The sequence below is a fragment of the Coptis chinensis genome, chromosome 6, assembly GCF_015680905.1.
Source record: "Coptis chinensis isolate HL-2020 chromosome 6, ASM1568090v1, whole genome shotgun sequence".
Taxonomy (NCBI): Eukaryota; Viridiplantae; Streptophyta; class Magnoliopsida; order Ranunculales; family Ranunculaceae; genus Coptis; species Coptis chinensis.
Window position 1 is genome coordinate 29,972,105 of NC_141461.1, and position 8,925 is coordinate 29,981,029.

General features: G+C 33.7%; 1 long non-coding RNA gene across 1 annotated transcript; it reads right to left on the bottom strand.

The window, feature by feature from the left end:
- Nucleotides 1-6,040: 6,040 nt before the first annotated feature.
- Nucleotides 6,041-6,882, bottom strand: LOC147492516 (uncharacterized). The gene is made up of 2 exons (XR_015200020.1): nucleotides 6,744-6,882; nucleotides 6,041-6,589 (listed from the first exon to the last, which is right to left on the bottom strand). It is a non-coding gene; the product is annotated as an uncharacterized LOC147492516 (long non-coding RNA).
- Nucleotides 6,883-8,925: the final 2,043 nt, after the last annotated feature.

The window sequence follows — 8,925 nt, forward strand, 5'->3', positions numbered from 1 at the left end:
GTCAAAAAGTGGCGACATTAGTACTAGCGTCGCGACATTCCTATTGTCGCTCAAGATCAAGATCCAAATCGCCAAATTTATAACAAGAATGCGAACAAGCGGTGATCACGACCACGAATCGCGACCACCTAGAGTTGGAATTCCAGAAAATTCCGACGCATTTCTTCAAATTTGAAGAATGCGACCACGAATGCGTCCACCTAGAGATGCTCTAATCTTTCTCAAAACAAGCATTTAGCATTTAGTATTCACCTTGCCATCATTGTTGCTTTTCCCTTTTTTTTTATTTTTTTTTTATGGCGGCACATTTGATTAATGAGATATATCATATATGTCTATTTGAGAGAATTGTTAATTTTGAGAAAGTGAGTTGCTTATTTTGGTCATTTTTATGGCGGCACATTAGGGGTGACTTTGGATAAGTGTTCAAGATTCCGAACAGAATGTCGAAATTCCGTCAGATATTTTGGTTTTTGGAAAAATCGAAAAATACAATATAGGGTTGAAATATTAATCATTCTGAAATTTTGTCAAAATTAAAATTTGACATGGGTCTAAATATGGTTAATTCCGGTTTTTGGATTTGTCGGAATTCCAAAATCCCAAACTATGCTTTGGATCGAATCGGATCGGATTGCCCTCTTTCGGATTTTTTTTCGGAACCCGATATGCTAGCCAAATCTAATCCATTTTTTTTTTCAGATTCAAAATATATTTCCAAATTCGAAAACTTCAAAAATTTCAAAATTATTGGTTAATATTCACATATCTCTTTACACCACAAAATTTCAAAACATACATTAGGAGAGCTAATGAATTCTACTTACCAAGGACGAAAAATTATCTTGTAATGGTGAGGGAGAAGAGTGTTTGAGAGAAGTGGGAGAGAGCGGCTAGGGTTTGTTTTGTTTTGTTTTGGAAAGTATAGAAACTAGAAAATGAATGAACGTTCAAGATCTAATCTAATAGACAAGTGTAGATTTGTTAGATTATAAGTACACTAGATTTTTGGACCCGTTCAACGAACGGGGACCGTTTTTATATAATTTTTTTTTTAATTTGGATGCATGAGTTCCACCATGCACTCTTCTATCAGTTTGAGCACTGGAGCTAGAGTAACTTATACATAGGAGACGAAAATGAGTATCATACCAAGTTAATAATAAAAAGAAAACTTTAAATTCATATTATAAGAGCTGAAAATATTCTAATTGAGCTACTCTCTGAACAATCGATTGAGTCCCCTTTAAGGTTTGTAGTAGCTGCAGTGACCTTTTGAGTTTTAAGTCAAGCGACCAATTGTATCCACTATATGCCACTGGCCTCTTACTTCCTTCCCCACATGACTCTTGCTGAAAGAAAGTGTGCAATCACAAATGTATAAAATATTGTACCAATGAAAGTTCATGAAGAAAAACACGACAATGACTTGGGCAGTAGAAGATGGAACAATTTTTTAAGGTAATTGTATAGTATTACCAACTCTACATTTTTATGAAGTTGACTTCTTATTTTAGTTGTTGAATCAAAGCTTCAGCTTTTTGTGGCCCTTTTTTCGGTAGCTTTAGCTTTCTCAAGTTCTTATTTTAGGAATTTTACCTCAGACTTCAGCTCTTTCATCAATTCAGTGCTCTCGTTGGATTTTAACTCAACATTGGAATCAAGTAAGGCCTTCACACGACACAACTCCGCAGAAAGCAATTCCACTTTCTCGGCATTAATTTATGCAATCTTGGTCGCATCATCGGCATGGCTCAATGCTTGATTATTTGCATCACTCATCATGGGCATCTCATGTTTCATTCGTTTGAGCTCCTCTATAGTGGACCGAAGGGATGTGACATCGGCAGCATATTGGAGTCGGACAGCAGTGATCTCGTTCTACCATTCCTCTTCCCTTTTTTGTGTTGCATATACTCCTGTGAGTAGCCCAGAACTTCTCAATCTCAGTAGTCTCCTCCACTCGTTTTTGAGAAACTAAAGCTTCCCAATCTTTTCAGTAGCCTCCTCAGCCAATTTCTCCGTGACCTTCAACTCCTCAAGAGCTAAAGCCTTCTCTTTCTCCATAGATGCTTAACTAATCTTTCGAGTTTTTAAGTTCCTCCTGAATCTGACTCAACTGTGCCTGCATATTTGATCCTTTCGACGTGCGAGATTGTGTTTTCTACACAAAACATAAATGTACAAAAGTATACTGAAAAATTAAACAATGAAAGACTAATAAAGTATCAGGATTGTAATAATTACTTTCATCAACTTACATTAGGTGTAAAAAGTAAAACTGATCTTGGGGATCTATGATATGAATATACATACCCCCTTAAAAGCAGTTAGCTTCATAAGTAATGTGTGCTATGATATTAGCATGCCTTCAAAGCTACAGGTTATTCACTATTTGAGTAATTGGTATATGAATATACATACCCCTTTAAAAGCAGTTACCTTTATAAGTTAAAGTGTGCTATGTAATCACTTGAATGGACAGAATAGACGATGTCTCTTTGTATCGAAGCCTCAAAACTAATGACTCATAACTTAAGCTACTAAATCTGGATGAGGAAAAACTACTATGGACTAATAATCTACAAAGTAATGTGCCAATGCTAACTGTGCATGTCTATCTACATAAGCTATATGACTAAAATTAATTAATTAGGTGAATGTGCTATATATTATCAAACAGAGGTAATACAATTAAACTTTATAATTGTTTAAGACGACCAAGAATCAGTAAATACATCTCATTATAAATGTACTATTATTTAGCGAATTCATTGTGTCGAATCACAATGAGATCATTAATTAATGAGAGTTCATAAGCCTAGTTATTAGTAGTTGTATATGGACAGGAACTTTCAATTTCTAATACAATTCAAGAAGGAACTCATTCTTACTTTTACAATCGGTACTAAGTCGGATACAATGGGTGCAAAGGACTTAATCAGACAGAACTTGATAAAATCAACAACACATAATCAAAGACTTTTACTACACAGTTTACATAATCAAAGACTTCTACCACACAATAACATAGTAAACACGAAGTCATTATACTATGTGAATAACTTAACACCAATCGACAATAACATTGTAACAATCAACAATCTCAACATGACATATTTTAAAATCAAAATAACTAAAGAGTAGAAAACTCCAATTACAAAATTTTGTTTACTCGCTTTTAATTAGTTATCGTGTAAAAAAATAATATGACAATTGACAACCTCCCAACTTTAACTGAATAATGGAACATAGCAGATTAGGTTAGCATAGCAAAATATTAGAGGCAACTTAATGGCCAAGACCATTGGAGGGGTCTATTGAACCCTCTCATTAAACGATATCTTGCGGGCATACCTCCTTCACTATGTCACTTACTCTCTTTATGGTTGGTTTACAAACCCACAATTGTATGAAGTACAAAGTAACTAAATACTTGTACGCAACTGCATAGCAATTAAAATTGCTATTTAATCTCGATCCCAAAAGTTGAAAAGTTACATATACATTAACTTAGTATAATGAGTTATACTACCCATGTAATGTTTATTTGATAAACAATAAAACAATCAGCTGCTTTGGGTTAGGTTATTATATGGTTAATATTGCCTAGCTATAAGTTAATTATAGTATTATTGGTTGGTTAATTTAATATGTGAAATAACTACACCTGTTGAAGAGGCTTGGAGCGATAGAGAAGAAGGATATAGAAGCAAAACACTAAAGAGGAAGGAGAAAGCCCAAATTGCTTATACATTTAGTATGTTTGAAACAATCAAACAAAGGGATTTTTCTGAGTACATTTCCTAAATATTGTTTCTGAAAGATTGTTTCCTATTTGAGTACAACGATTGTTCCTAAGAGTTAAGAGTAATTCGATCAAATCTTAATTGTATTATTAATCGTGGACATAGCCAAAGTTGCAGTAGAAGAAAATATAGGTAGAGAGGAACACCTTGTCAGCTGCATTCAATAACTTATATCATAAATACCCTAGAGAGTTTTTTCCACTATACATTCATTAGAGGGGCAAAGTTCAAAATAGCATCATCAACCACACTAAAAAACATTGCTAGCAAGTCTAGCTACTGCTTGATTCGTTACCCCCTAACCCATGATGAATCATGTAACTGCTAGCTTCCTACTTATATATTTTACCATATTAAGACAATACCAAGGTGCATGTCATCTGCCATTAACTATGTCACGCCCCAAATTTCATAATGATTGATTACCAAAGACACATGGCATCTACAGTCATTATGAAACTCGGGACGTGATCGGACCAACTAAGCAAAACCCAAACTAAACAAAGACAGAATAATCTTACAAAAATTTTGGCAGAGTCTTTTCTGTATTTTCAACATTTCATAAACTTAAATCCTGTCATAACCTAAAAATCATAACAATATAAATATCCCAATTACTTAACCGTCTCGATGAATGCCAGAACAGTTAAATAACCCTTATGCCTCGAGACAATTTAGTTCCTTCCCTTAGAAGGCATTAGTTTCTCTAGTGCTACTAAAATGTACTAAAAACATTGTATAATTTACATCATGATTGTTAGTTCCTCTATACAGTGTGAGGCGTCCTTTTATCAAAGTTATTCAACAAATAAAATAGATTTACCTTGTCCAAAAATCTTTATATGGTAATCCACCCCCTATAAAAATGTTAGTATACTTACCATCTTGCAAAGCATATTTATATTGAGTTTGAACTAACCTCCACATTAGTGCAAATCACCTTCAAACAACCATTAGTGCCTGCTTCCCTTGCTTATAGTTCTCCTACTGAAAGCATGAATTTCATGAATCTTTGTCAATCTGAAGAAGTCTATATACTTAAGGTCATAGGATCAAAATCACAGCCATCTACATGTATGCAATTTCAAATTGTAACCAAAATAAATGTAAATGATCGAAATAGCAGATGAAAATGGTGAAGGAAAATTATCACAGGAAAATATTTAGAAAGATAACTTTCAAGCTTAAGAGCAAAGTACTTACACATTAAGTTAAAGAAATTAAAGTTGGTGTGAAGAATTCAACCCAAATGACAATTAAACGTAACTCTAAGTCTATAAAAGTTCCGAAAGTATCCAAAATCCTTAACTTAACCAAGTATCAAAAGCTTTGTAGACTTTTGGTATGCATTGGGGTTACACTAAAATTACAAAAATTAGGTGTTTCTACAACGAATTAATCATATGCCCTATAATAATACATGTGATTTGCATAGAATATGTACTTAATGAAACATCAAATAACTACACAAATTAGTATTTAACTCAAACAACATGCAATGAAGCATTGCTTTCTCAACGGTGGGAGCATACCTACCAGTGCAGTATGCCGGTGATTCTAGGCCCTTTTGAACACTTTCACACAATTAACTGTTTGTTTTCTAGAAAAAAAGAGGTGAGAACACGAATTATATTTGTAATAAAGCATTTGACATTTTATACTTGGACCTTTTCACTTTCTTCAAGAATTCTTGCAACAAAAGATTTGTAATTATGAGTTCGATGAAGAATAACTCAATCAGTGTACATTTGATTGTGTTTGGACTTTCAGGTGAAAACAAAACACATAAGAGAAGATTACTTACTTGTGAGTACATACCTTCCAGGGATGGATTGAGATAAATTGCAAAAAATATGTGACTAAATTTTGTCTTCTATGGGAGAGAGAAGAAATTGATACTTGCTCTTTAACTACAGGAGAGGTAAGTTTCAACGCTAAACCTTTGCATTGTAAATATAGTAAACTACTAACTAAGAATTCAAATATCTCGAAGCTTGTAAATATCATTGAAACAGTTGCTACTTTGACGACATATTTACACTTTGTGGAACTAATAAACTACAAAAGTAATAGGGGGAAAGAGACTTATTATTTTACTTTATAGTACATCAGTTTTTCACTCTCTTTTAGTTGATTTGTGAGTATTTTTTTTTTTCGATAAACACAACTCTAAATTGATTCGTGAGTAACAAACTAAAGGGAACTCAGCATAATGAGGAAACACTTAAAGAAAAGCTAAAATTATTTACATTTACATTAAAAATTATTTACAATATTCATGACAGCTATCTACAGGGTTGCACCTGCAGGTTAGAGGTTTCAATGGATGTAAGTTGTACTATAATATAAATATAGATTTCGTGCCCGTTCACTGAAACTTACACCTTACATCCATTGAAAGGTGTAAGTTTACACCAAACATCAAAAGCTTTTGGTTCACCTCTACATGTCCAATGGTAGCATTGCTTCCCGTATTAAAGGTAAAGAATAATATATTCTAGCCAAGCTCAAAATCGTTCATTTCTCAAATGTTTTCTTTTTCCAATATAGGTAATATCGGCTAAAAAAAAGGGAAGGAGCTATACATTTTCTTTTTTCATTTTCTGAAGATCAGTTTTGAAAGCTCTTAGATTGGCTGCTCGTGCTTGTGCTTCAGTTGAAGGACCCAACTTAGAGGGCTTCCCTTTCCTAGTCACGGCCTCTATCTTCCTCTTCTCCAGACTATCTTGACCTTTTGACTTCTTATCCTTGACTAACTCCTTTTACCCTTCCTTAACATCCTTGACGATGATTCAAAATATGGGGTAACATGAGAAAATATGGGGTAACATGAGAAAATAGAAATCATTATGAACTAAAAATAATAATAATGTACTACTCATTAACCGATTAATCACCAGACCATCTAAATCGCGCTTTATGGAAATCAAATACCTGAGAACCGCGCACATAGTCTATGTTTGCCTGTAGACTTGCTTGATCAGATGAAGGCTTACCAACACACCAAGTTTTCTGCAAAGCCAAAAAATTAGATTCTGTTTTCTACTTTTATTATTGTTGATGCTAATATGATTTTGAGAAGGAAAAGGGCGTAGAGTTATTGTTGAATAAGATGGAGTGATCGTTAGAGAGGGCAAGAGAACAGCAAAAGGTTTTTACTTATGTCTATTAATTTGAGGAGGGCATGGTAATTAAATAATAAAAGAATGAGAAACTAACAAATCTTGGGAGGTGTTTAGAATTTTAATAAGTGTCTATCATTTCCAAGAACATTATAATTAGTAGTAGTAGGATTTAATGACCCTCTTTATTATTTGAAGCCAAAAGTTCTGATATGGTCAAGTTATTTTATTAAGTAGATGGTGAAGAAAATCCTTCCTAGCATGGTACACCATTCAAAGGAGTAATCCAGCTTGCATCTTGGTAGGCTAATAGAGTGGGACCTGATTTTATGAGGAATAGTTGTCCATGGGGCACACTTGATATTTGGCCAAAGACATTTGGGAGAAGATATAGAGTTATGTATACCTATCTAAATGGGATCCATTTCATATTTTAATTCCCATCCAATTCCAATTTAATGTTAAGCTCAACTCAAAATGCATCAAGTTTTACCTGCTTAGATCCCCCCAGGTGTTTAAGCACGTAGTACCCGATGGGTATAGAGTTAATCCATGCCCACTGCCAACCCACCTGCAAAAGTTATATGTGCCTACTTAAAATGGCAGTGTACAAAGTTCTTTGAGAAGTGGAGGAAAATAGAATGAACCTTACCTAACATTTATTATAGCCTTAAAAATATGGTAGAGGACCTTAACAACAACGGAATAGCTACAAACCACATGAAGTGCCCATCGCTAGACCCCATAACTTACAACTTTATGCACTTCTTTTGGACATGCTATTCCTTACTTTTTACTAAGGTAATATAAAAAAGTTGTTGAATTATACCTAATGGAGATTGATTAAACGCTTGATCTGCGCTTCTAACATGATACTTTCTTATACTGTAGTATGGATCCAATATTAGCCTCTTTTATCGTTTCTCTGGTGATTCTAGAAAAAATACCAACTGGAGCAGCTAGACAAAAAAATTACAACTTTCTTACCCATAAGACACCTCTTTTTACCCGAGTTTCATAAAGATATGAGCCCTAACATGATACTTTCTTATATCGTTAACGTGGTTAATCTATAACTGGACCATGTGTGTCTTACCATCTACTTTATCATATGCGGCACAAAAGCTACTTTAAGCTACAAATGGAAGTATTTTAGGGTGTGTTTGTTAACTGGCAAACTTCTAGTTGGAAAATATAAGATTTGCCAGTGTTTTCCCAATATAGATTTGCCAGACAAATCTATAGTGGGAAAATTTTAGTTTGCCAGTGTTTGTTTGCAAAAATTTATAGTGGGAAAATATAAGATTTGTCAGTTTTGCCAGTGTTTGTTTACATGGTTTTTCTCCAGTGGCAAATGATATTTCAATTTTTTGGAGATATTTTTTTTGGTTTTCAAACTCAATGAAATATAACAAAAAATTAAATAAAATTAAATACAATACAATACAACTCAACTTTAATAGTATCCATAGGATGTCTTCTCAAACAACTATAAAATAAAGTGAAAGTGCAATGAACCATAACAATTATTATTATCCAAACACATATAAAATGTCATTGTGCCTTGAAAAAATTCTATTTTTGTACTTTCCCATACTCGGATTCCATTGATATTGCTTGATCCCAAATATCATTGTTAGCTATGATCTTCTCGTTCTTGAACTCCATTTAAACCCCTCTTGCATAGTTACATTAGGAATATCGCGTGCAATCCATCGTAAGGTCTTCATTCGTTGAGTTACACGACTAATAGTCAAGTCGATACCAAATGTAAATATGTTTTGGAGTGTTTCCGTTGCACGCTCTTTTGATATTAGAAGAAATCCATTCTCATTCTTATGACCTAGAAATAGCTCGCTATGAAATGTATCGATAAGAACACTGTCCATCGCATTTGTCCATTTGCATGCCATATCTAATTAATAAGCATACAAATCGAGTTAATATACATAAAACAATTCCTAGTTAAGAAAGTGCATCAAGATAATTAATAA